General features: G+C 46.1%; 1 long non-coding RNA gene across 1 annotated transcript; it reads right to left on the bottom strand.

Annotated features, from left to right (window-relative positions):
- Positions 1–2,243: 2,243 nt before the first annotated feature.
- LOC136636812 (uncharacterized) lies at positions 2,244–7,061 on the bottom strand. Its single transcript, XR_010793551.1, has 3 exons — positions 6,929–7,061; positions 2,858–2,981; positions 2,244–2,618 (listed from the first exon to the last, which is right to left on the bottom strand). It is a non-coding gene; the product is annotated as an uncharacterized lncRNA (long non-coding RNA).
- Between the last annotated feature and the right edge of the window lie 4,736 nt (positions 7,062–11,797).

The following is an 11,797-nucleotide window of genomic DNA, read 5'->3' as shown; positions in this document are numbered from 1 at the left end:
GGGTGGCAACATATCACAACACTGTTGGTGGTCACACATGAGCTGCCCATTTGATGCCATCACAAAAATATAGCACAAGTAATTCTTGGATATAGGACATGTAGCATTTCTCTCAGGTACAGGACAGAATTGATGATGTAGAACAGTGTTTCTCAAACTGTGGGTCAGGACCCACTAGGTGGGTCATAAGCCAATTTCAGATGGGTCCCCATTCATTTCAATATTTTATTTTTAATATATTAGATGTGATGCTCCCATGGTATGTGACTGCATCTGGGGAAATGCTACAGCTCTGTACTTTTAACAGGCTACTATGTATATGCTTCGAACAAGGATAGTCAACAGGACTTACTCCTGGGTAAGTATAGGTAAGATTGTTAAAAATTTTCCTGCCTGATGATGTCACTTCCAGTGGGTCCTGACAGATTCTCACTCTAAAAAGTGGGTCCTGATGCTAAATATTTGAGAACCACTGATGTAGAGCAAGACTACTGAAGCCCAGTGTGGTATACTGTGCCCATTATTTGAAATCTTATTACAACAAGGTGTGTTTCAATGCCAGCTGTGGGCAGTCTATCCTCTCTTGTGGTCTGTTGGGGAGTGCATGTTCAGGAGATGCTTCCCCACAGACCACCAGGGAGGGCAAAGAACAGACCACCCACAGCCAGCAACAAAAGCAGCAACTCACAAATCTTCTCTATAAATAATAAATCCCAAAAAATCTTCTCTCATTATTACAAATTTAATTGTATTTTTTGTGTGCAGGGGGGTAGGGCAGGTTACATGTGATTCCAATTTTTGTCTCCATGTTCTGTGAGCTCCTAAAGGTGGGAACCTCTGCTCTATACGAATCTTCCTGATCCTGGGAGGAAAGCAATCTTATGTGTGCTGCCATTTTTTTGAAGTTTGGTTGGTGACAACATACCAAAAGGCCTTCATCCCTGGGTTATGGAATTTCCCCTATCTCCCTCCCTCCTTTCCAGAGACTAAAGACCTTACTCTTCTTACCGGCAGTTTTTAGGTTTCCATGATTGGTTACATTCTCTGTTTTGTTGCTTATACTCTTGGGTTTGTTTTAATTCCTGCCACATTTTAACATTGTTTTGTATAGTGTAAGCCAGTTTTTCAAGGTTTGTCCTCCACCTTACCATAAGAACAGTCCCACTGGATCAGGCCATAGGCTCAACCAGTCCAGCTTCCTATATCTCACAGCGGCCCACCAAATGCCCCAGGCAGCACACAAGATAACAAGAGACCTGCATTCTGGTGCCCTCCCTTGCACCTGGCATTCTGACATAGCCCATTTCTAAAATCAGGAGGTTGCACATACACATCATGGCTTGTAACCCGTAATAGATTTTTCCTCCAGAAACTTGTCCGATCCCCTTTTAAAGGCATCCAGGCCAGAGTTCCACAGACCAACCACACGCTGAGTAAAGAAATATCTTCTTTTGTCTGTCCTAACCCTCCCAACACTCAATTTTAGTGGATGTCCCCTGGTTCTGGCATTATGTGAGAGTGTAAAGAGCATCTCTCTATCCACTATGTCCATCCTCTGCATAATTTTGTATGTCTCAATCATGTCCCCCCTCAGGCTTCTCTTTTCCAGGCTGAAGAGGCCCAAACACTGTAGCCTTTCCTCATAAGGAAGGTGCCCCTGATCCACCTATTTGAAGTACCACCGAATGTAATTGGTTATGATGTCATTACCTGTTACTTCTGAGTTGGGAGGCCAGATGCGACGCCACAAACACCCGTAAGAGGCTCAGGGTGGACTGGAGGGCTTTTTTGAGCATGGAAAAACATGCTTTGGAGCTCTGCCTGCTGAGCAGAGCCTCATACCTCTGTTTGTTGTGTTGCGTCGCTGGTCTGACTGCTGGGTGGCAGTTGTCCAGGGTCCTATGAGTACCACCAGACACCATCTCAAGTACCACTGGTAGTACCCGTACAACTGGTTGAGAAACTCTAGTGTAAGCTAATTTGAATCCTTAAACAGAGAAAGCCAGAATAAAAAGACATAGATAACTGTGCTTCACATCCATTCTGTGACCTAAAGCAGCATTCCTGGACAGACTGCATGAGCAAGGTGACTGAATATCTATCTTCATTCAATATTTTCATGTGTACCCATCCACAGGACTTATTTCAAAATGGATCCTGTGAAAACAACTGGTGAGATCAGCGCTGATCCTTCAATAAAGTCACACATTTTCTTATCCACAGACATTATTTCAGACCATAAATATTTTTATTATTAGGATGCCAGCATTTAGAAAGCAGGATACTCTCTAGAGTGCAATCTTGTGAAGTCTCTTTGGCAAGTTGGGCCTTGCAAATTTCCGCCCAAGTGCTCATGGGGTTTGACATTCTTTGCTGCAACCTGAATCGCCAACGTATGTTCATTATTTAGAAGTTCAGACTGTGGCATCTTAGGTGGCAGAACAAGTCTCAGATTTGTTTAATTTGGGATGAGTGCGGACAATTGAAAAGCATTTAGCTCCAAATATCAACTCCCACGGCGCTGAAATCTTGCCAGCAAATCATTTTAGTATTTCCTTCTCCATGTGGCAGCTTCCTCCATCCCCTCTAAATGTTATTGTTCTATCCATTTGTGATTGCTGAAACAAGAAAAAGAAGGTCAGAGTTATCACCACTTTGTAGTGATCTCTCTGGTTACTTCTCTTAGCACACTGCAGTGGAGAATGGACATGTTCAAGTATTTCGCTTTAACTATGGCAACTATACTTGCAAGAAGTCAGCAACACATCATCAGACTACAATCATGCTGAAGTTCTGTTTTTCAAAAAAAACCAAAATGCACAACCACACATACCACATTTCACAACTTTCTCTTTACCTGTCTAACAAATTTGTCGTTTTTACAACCACAGGAGAAAGTGCAGGGAAGAATCACTTGTGGCCACTGGGCTCTGCCAAGGTCCACACTCTGTGTTTCAGAACATACTTCAAGTTGGTTGGCTCTACAGAATTCAAGAAAATCTGAGTTACCAACTAGTTAGAAGGAAAGTTCAAAGACCAGCAGCTATAAGCTCATCAGCCTTGTTTATCCCCTTTCCCTTCCCACCATTTCACTTTTCTGTACTGAGTGCACACACTGGTTGATTTCCCTGCTGCTGCTGAAAAAAGGTTTGACCTGGAACTGGTCACCAGACCATCCAAAATAAAGAGGCTACCTGGTTTACACGCACACAATAATTAGAAATGGCATCTGAGCTTCCAAGTGAACATGAAGACCAAATATTGGATGCATGTGAAATGAGCATGTCTGGAACCTATTTAGATAGGGGAGTACTAGAGGGAATTGTATTACCACCACCATCCCTCTGCTGAAGAAGAGACCCACTGGATCAGGCCAAAGGGCCATTGTCCAGCTTCCTGTATCTCACAGTGGCCCACCAGATGCCTCAGGGAGCACACAAAACAGTAAGAGTCCTGCATCCTAGTGCCCTCCTTTGCACCTGGTATTCTGAGGTAACATGTAGCACCAATGTAAAGTTTAACATGTACACACATATATGAAATTAAACCTCTTCCTGCTCAACTCAATTTGAAAATCTTGTTTCTGTTCCAAGCTCCAAGGTAAACCATCTACTTGTCTGATCAGACTGCAATGTGACAAAAACTTCTAATTTGCAGAGAAGTTTGAAGACTTATTGACAGATTCAAGCCTTTATAAAAGGACTATGAAAGGACAGGTTTGTTGAGCAACCTCAGAGGATCAAAAAACAGCAGGAAGAAAAGAGGACTTGGTTTGGGATTTGGGAAAAGAGGTTTGGGATTTTCATCCCAAATTTGAGAATCAGCTTGGAGAGTTCTCCTGCAGCTGTGGCCAGGGCAGAGTTTGCCCAGCTTCGGCTGGTGCACCAGCTACAGCTGTACCTGAGTCATTTGGACCGGACCACAGTGGTCCATGCCTTGGTGGCATCTGGTTTAGATTACTGTAATGCGCTTGACATGATACAGCCCATGAAGATGGTCCAGGAATTGTAATGAGTACAGAAAATAGTGGCTGCAGAGCTCAGAGATGCAATTTTATCAGACTGCTTTCCCAGAGGCTACACTGGCTGCCAATTTGTTTCAGGGTCCAATTCAAGGTGCTAGTTACGATCTTTAAAGCCCTTTATGGCTTAGGTCCAGTGTACCTGAGGGATATATACTGGCTCACAGGTTAAGATCCTCAGAGGCTCCTTCTGCATGTGCCAACTCCATAAGAAGTCAGGGGGCAGTGGTGAGTAGGGCCTTCTCTGTGGTGATGCTGCAGTTGTGGAGCTCCCTCCCTTGGGGCGATCTGGCAGGGGGTTTTGGCTGGCAGGTATGCTGTAACTGGGTGGCATTACCATGATTGGATGTTATGGTTTTTACCACTTTATTGCCACCCTTTATCATTGTCATCTTTTATGAGTGCCTTTTATGGCTGCTTTTATTGCCTTTTCTGGTTTTACTGTTTACTGCCACCTTTTGCTGGTTTATTGCTGCTCTGTTGATTTCTGCCTGTTCACTATATTGCTATTTTTGATGGTTTTATTACTTACTGTTTTTATTTGTGTTTAATATATTGTTTTATGATGATTGTATATTAACTGCCATGGGTGCTCACATTGTGGGGGTAAGGTAGAATATAAATGCATTAAATAAATAAGTGTATAACACATGACCAATATAATGGTTCAGTTTTGCACTGTACAAAAGGATTCAGTGAATGCTGAATCTACAGATACCCCAACTCCTCACTAGTGCAATCACACTAACTCTAGTGCCTCCTTATACCTAAAAAAAAGAAAGATACACAACATGTACTAAAAAAGTCACAACTATTGAAAAACCAGAGCTATTTTTGGCTTTGGCCCTGAAATCTATGCTATCATAAATAGCAACAAAAGCTGGAAGGAATTTTACCTGATGACCTCGGTACTGAATTTCAGAGCAATTATGGACAGAGATAGGGAAGGGGGAGGTAAAAACCATGCCATGTTTTCACCTGGGAGATTCAGGTTAATACTCCAACTCAACAAATCATGGTCTCTCAGCCATTGCAGGTCACAGAGTTAAGGGAAGAGTAAGAGAAGGAAAGAATCATAAAGCATTTTATAAAACAAAAGAACCTAGTAACAACCCCACAGGGTAACAAGTATTCAAGCAACACAGCCTCTCACTAATTTTGTCCAGTAAGAACATAAGAAGAGCCCCTCTGGATCAGGCCAAAGGCCCATCTAGTCCAGCTTTCTGTATCTCACAGTGGCCCACCAGATGCCTCAAGGAGCAAGCAAGACACCTGTTGCCATTCCCTTGCATCTGGCATTCTGACGTAGCCCATTTCTAAAATCAGGAGGTTGCACATACCCACCATGGCTTGTTACCTATGATGGACTTTTCTTTAAGAAATCTGTCCAGTCCCCTTTATTAAAGGTATCCAGGCCAGATGCCATCACCACATCATGTGGCAAGGAGTTCCACAGACTAATTACATGCTGGGTAAAGGACTATTTTCTCTCATCTGTTCTAACTCTCCCAACACTCAATTTTAGTGGATGCCCCCTGGTTCTGATATTGTGTGAGAGGGAAAAGAACATCCCTCTGTTCATCCCATGAATAATTTTGTACGTCTCAATCATGCCCCCCCCCAGTCACCTTCAGTTTGACTCAGATACAAGTAAGGATGTCACATTTTTCCCCCTCCTATGAGGCCTTTTGGAAAGTTAGTACAGTATGTGATTAAGATCTTTGTGCCTTTCACACCTGCTGATATGGTGATGGGAAAAGCTTTATAACCCATTCTTTCCACTTGCCATCCAGATGTAGAGGAACACTGCCAGGCATCCTTAGATGAAAATCCCAGACATGTTTGCCCTGCTGCTTGAGTCACTCCTCAGGCTGTGATGCTGAACTACTTAGTAGGGAGCAGGGATGTGTGGTGGGGGGGAGCAGGTGAGGCAGAGCCTCCTCACCATTCTTTGAAAAGTGCCACCACTGTGTGAGGTGTGCAAGCACACCCAACCCATGCATGTGTACTTGCATACTTCACATGGTGGCCGAATTTTTCAAAGGACTTTGGTGGGGAGGCTCAGCCTCACCTGTCTCCCAGTCACCATACATTGTGGGTTGTGGGTGGGTTTTGAGTGAGTTGCAAGGAGGTTGTGTGTGCTTGCATACTTCACACAGCAGCAACGCTTAAGGACTCTGGCGGGAAGGCTCTGCCTTGCCTGCCTCCCCACCCACTGCATGTTTCAGTTTGCAGGTGGACTGAGTGCTTGCATACCTCACACAGCAGCAGAACTTTTCAAATGACTTGGGTGTGGAGGCTCTGACTCCCCACCCACAGTGTGTCCCTAGTAGGAAGCCCAAATGAGCTCATGGGGGCTTACTTTTGAGTAAGCAGCATGCTTAGGTTTGTACTACTAGTGAGTGAATGAACGAGTCCTGTGATTCAGCAGCTGGCACTCCTGGTGCTGCCTCTTCTCCCCCTTCCTGCACTCACTGAGTTTGTTACTACCAAGATCTGATCCTGCTCCCCTTGAAGCTGAGCAATCATCCTCACCGAGAGCCCAGACCTAGGCATGTCTACTCAGTATTGTCCAATTACAGTCAGTGGGGCTTACTCCCAGGAAAGTGTGGATAGGATTGCAGCCTGAGAGTCCAATCCTCTGCATGTCTACTCAGAAGTAAGTTCCATTACAGTCAGTGGGGCTTACTCCCAGGAAAGTGTGGCTAGGATTGCAGCGTAAGGCTTTCCTGGGAGTAAGCCTCATTGGAGTCAATGGAACTTACTTCTAAGCAGACATGCATAGGCTTGGGCTGTGAGACATCACTAACACTCCCTCTTACTGCGCCATCTACTGGCCGCAGGCTGTAGGCGCAGCACTTCCGCTCCACCCATCTCATCCCATCCCGGCCCCGCCCACCTCCTCACCTGACGCAGGCAGGTGGCTTGCTCCTTGGCGGCTTCAAGGCAGGCATTCTCCGAGCCTCTCATCATAGACAGTAAGCCTCCAGGTCGCCTAGACAAACCACTTGGGCAAGTGGAACACTCAAGTTCTTCCTTGCTGAACTCACCATAGAGATAAAGAAAGACTAAGCCCTGCACGCATCGCTTCTTCCGGTTCTGTTTGAGGTCCGCCATTTGCGGGGCAGGAGTGGCATGCAGGAGGGAAAGCCGCTTGACTCCCAGACGTCTAGAGCAGGGTTGTCAAACAAGGCCCTTTGGCTCTCAGCACCACCACCAGCTGCTCTCAGCTACTGAGCTGTGCTGAGAGGTGTCACTGCTGAAAGGGGAACTCCATGATGAACGGGCTCTCCTATATCTTGACAATAAAATCAAGATGGCGTAGCTTCTCTTCTGCCATTTGCAGCTAATGCGTTGTCACAGCTGGAGATGTCATAAAGCAGGAAATGATGTCATAAAGCAGGTCATACCCAGAAATAAGCACTTTGTGTGTGGTTGTAAGTTAGTCGCTCTCTTTTACACCTTTTCCATTTGCACTATGTCCTTTTTGAGATGTGGTGACCAGAACTGGACACAATACTCCAGGTGTGCCTTTACCATCGATTTGTACAACAGCATTATAATATTAGCTGTTTTGTTCTCAATACCTTTTCTAATGATCCCAAGCATAGAATTGGCCTTCTTTAGTGCCGCTGCACATTGGGTCGACACTTTCATCGACTTGTCCACCACCACCCCAAGATCTCTCTCCTGATCTGTCACAGACAACTCAGAATCCGTTAGCCTATATGTGAAGTTTTGATTTTTTGCCCCAGTGTGAATGACTTTACACTTACTTACATTGAAACACAGCTGCCATTTTGCTACCCATTCTGCCAGTTTGGAGAGATCCTTCTGGAGGTCCTCACAATCACTTCTGGTCTTCACCACTCAGAAAAGTTTGACTGCAAACTTAGCCACCTCACTACTCAACCCTATCTCCAGGTCATTTATGAAGAGGTTGAAAAGCAGGACAGATCCTTGGGGCACATCGCTTTTCACCTCTCTCCACTGTGAAAATTGCCCATTGACACCCACTCTCTGTTTCCTGGTCTTCAACCAGCTCTCAATCCAGGAGAGGACATGCCCTCTAATTCCCTGACTGTGGAGTTTTTTTAGTAGCCTTTGGTGAGGGACCATGTCGAACACCTTCTGAAAGTCCAGAGATATAATGTCCATGGGTTCTCCGGCATCCACATGCCTGTTGACCTTTTCAAAGACTTCTAAAAGGTTTGTGAGGCAAGACTTACACTTACAGAAGCCATGCTGATTCTCCCTCAGCAAGGCTTGTTCGTCTATGTATTTTGAGATTCTATCTTTGATGAGGCATTCCACCATCTTACCCAGTATAGATGTTAGGCTGACTGTCCTATAGTTTCCCGGGTCCCCCCTCTTTCCCTTTTTAAAGATCGGTGTAACATTTGCTATCCTCCAATCCTCTGGCACCATGGCCGTTTTGCGGAACAAGTTGCATATTTTAGTCAAGAGATCAACAACTTCATTCTTCAATTCCTTAATAACTCTTGGGTGGATGCCATCAGGGCCCGGTGACTTATTGATCTTTAATTTATCAATTAGGTCTGAAACATCTTCTCTTTTAACCTCTATCTGACTTATTTCCTTGGTCAGGAGGGGCCATTTGGGCAGCGATATCTACCCGAGGTCATCTGCTATGAGGACAGATGCAAAGAACTCATTTAATTTTTCTACCATCTCTAAGTCTCCTTTTATCTCCCCTTTCCCTCTGTCACCATCCAGAGGGCCAACCGCTTCTCTGGCAGGTTTCCTGCTTCTAACATATTTGAAGAAGCTTTTATTATTCCCCTTAATGTTGCTGTCCATGCATTCCTCATAGTCTCTCTTGGCCTCCCGTATCACCTTCTTACATTTCTTTTGCCACAGTTTATGTTCCTTTTTATTCTCCTCATTAGGGCAAGACTTCCATTTACAGAACGAAGCTTCCTTGCCTTTTATGGCCTCTCTAACTTGGCTGGTTAGCCATGCAGGCACCCTCCTGGACTCAGTGGAGCCCTTCTTCCTATGCGGTATACACTTCTGCTGGGCTTCTATTACTGTTGTTTTAAGCAGCCTCCATGCACTCTGAAGAGGTTGGACTCTTTTTACTTTCCCTTTCAACCTCCTTCTAACCAGCCTCCTCATTTGAGGAAAGTCCGCTCATCGGAAGTCAAGGGTTTTGTGAGAGATTTGCCCAGTATTCTTCCCCCGACGTGCATGTCGAAACGGATCGCAGCATGATCACTGTTCCCCAATGGCTCACTAACATTGACATCTCTAACCAGGTCCTGAGTACCGCACAATATTAAATCCAGTCACCTCTCCTCTGGTGGGCTCCATGACTAGCTGCTCTAAGGCACGGTCATTTAACATGTAAAGAAATCTGGTCTCCTTTTCGTGACCAGAACACAAATTGACCCAGTCAATATGAGGATAATTGAAGTCCCCCATGATTACAACCTTGTCACCTCCCTGATCTGTTTCCTCATTTCAAGGTGTAAAGTCATGCACATTGGGGCAAAAAATCAAAACTTTAGATATAGGCTGATGGGTTCTGAGCTGTCTGTGACAGAACAGGAGAGAGATCTTGGGATGGTGGTGGACAGGTCGATGAAAGTGTCGACCCAATGTGCGGCGGCAGTGAAGAAGGCCAATTCTATGCTTGGGATCATTAGGAAGGGTATTGAGAACAAAACGGCTAGTATTATAATGCCGTTGTACAAATCGATGGTAAGGCCACACCTGGAGAATTGTGTCCAGTTCTGGTCGCCACATCTCAAAAAAGACATAGTGGAAATGGAAAAGGTGCAAAAGAGAGCGACTAAGATGATTACAGGGCTGGGGCACCTTCCTTATGAGGAAAGGCTATGGCGTTTGGGCCTCTTCAGCCTAGAAAGGAGACACCTGAGGGGGGACATGATTGAGACATACAAAATTATGCAGGGGATGGACAGAGTGGATAGGGAGATGCTCTTTACACTCTCAAATAATACCAGAACCAGGGGACATCCACTAAAATTGAGTGTTGGGCGGGTTAGGACAGACAAAAGAAAATATTTCTTTACTCAGCGTGTGGTCGGTCTGTGGAACTCCTTGCCACAGGATGTGGTGCTGGCGTCTAGCCTAGACACCTTTAAAAGGGGATTGGACAAGTTTCTGGAGGAAAAATCCATTATGGGGTACAAGCCATGATGTGTATGTGCAACCTCCTGATTTTAGAAATGGGTTATGTCAGAATGCCAGATGCAAGGGAGGGCACCAGGATGAGGTCTCTTGTTATCTGGTGTGCTCCCTGGGGCATTTGGTGGGCCGCTGTGAGATACAGGAAGCTGGACTAGATGGGCCTATGGCCTGATCCAGTGGGGCTGTTCTTATGTTCTTATGTTCTAAGGTCACCTTCCAGTTTCTGGTCTGGAGGACAATAGTACGCCCCCAGTATTACATTGCTTCTCAGGCCTGGTAATTTAATCCACAGAGATTATATTTGGAGTCTGACCCGCCTTCAATCTCTACTTTGCTGGATTCTATCCCTTCCTTAACATAAATGACCACCCCACCTCCAACATGCCCCTCCCTGTCCCTCCTGTAGAGTTTATAGCCCAGGATTGTGGTATCCCACTGATTCTCTGCATTCCACCAGGTTTCCGTTATGCCCACTATATCAATGTTTTCCCTTGTCACCAGACATTCCAGTTCTCCCATCTTTGCTCGGAGACTTCGGGCATTTGCATAAAAGCATTTGTACATGAAATGCCCCAGGATGGGCTGCTTATTAGCTCCTTTGTCCCTGCATCCTTTCATTGTGCCAAACTGTCTATCACATCCCATCATGCTACCATTCCCAATTTCTTCTTCTACTCTGCCTTTACCTTGTTGTTCTCTAACCTCCCCATCCTCGTCCCGTAGGGATGAGGAGTCCTGAACCGGATGCCCCTCGGCTCCTGTCAGCCTTCCTCTAGGGATCAGTTTAAAAGCTGCTCTGCCACCTTTTTAATGTTATGCGCCAGCAGTCTGGTTCCATTCTGGTTCAAGTGAAGCCCGTCCCTCTTGTACAGGCCCTGCTTGTCCCAAAATGTTCCCCAGTCCCTAATGAATCTAAACCCCTCCTCCCTACACCACCGTCTCATCCACACATTGCGACCTCTGATCTCTGCCTGCCTAGCTGGCCCTGCGCGTGGAACAGGTAGCACTTCCGAGAACCCGACCTTTGAGGCCCTGGCTTTCAGCTTCCTACCCAATAGCCTAAATTTGGCCTCCAGGACCTCCCGGCTACACTTGCCCACATCATTGGTGCCGACATGCACCACAACCGCTACCTCCTCCCCAGCACTGTCTACCAGCCTGTCTAGATGAGAAGTGATGTCCGCAACCTTTGCACCAGGCAGGCAAGTCACCATGCGGTCCTCGCATCCCTCGCAAACACCCTTCTCTATGTTTCTGATAATCGAATCCCCCACTACAAGAAGCCCCCGACCCCCCTCCCACTGAGGAGTATCCTGAGTGCGTTTGGATATGGGCCCATCCCCTGGAGAAGGGGTCCCCCCTAGGGGATTGTTTCCCTCCTCTCCAGGATGATTTCCTCAAGCCCTAAGACTTCCCATCCGGGTAGCTGAGGAGCTGCACGCTTGAGTGTGGGACGAAGCTTGTTTGTCCCCAGAAGTCTCCCCACGGTCCTTCTCTGCCTGCCTCTGCTTCTCCAGGTCGGCCACCAAGGCTTCAAGGGAGCAGATGAGTTTCCTGAGTCGCTGGAGCTCCTTGCACCGAGGACACACCCATGACTTA

This window comes from Tiliqua scincoides, chromosome 1, assembly GCF_035046505.1.
Source record: "Tiliqua scincoides isolate rTilSci1 chromosome 1, rTilSci1.hap2, whole genome shotgun sequence".
In the NCBI taxonomy this organism is placed as follows: Eukaryota; Metazoa; Chordata; class Lepidosauria; order Squamata; family Scincidae; genus Tiliqua; species Tiliqua scincoides.
The sequence above is the reverse complement of the archived record's forward strand: the minus strand, read 5'-3'. Positions and strand labels throughout refer to the sequence as shown.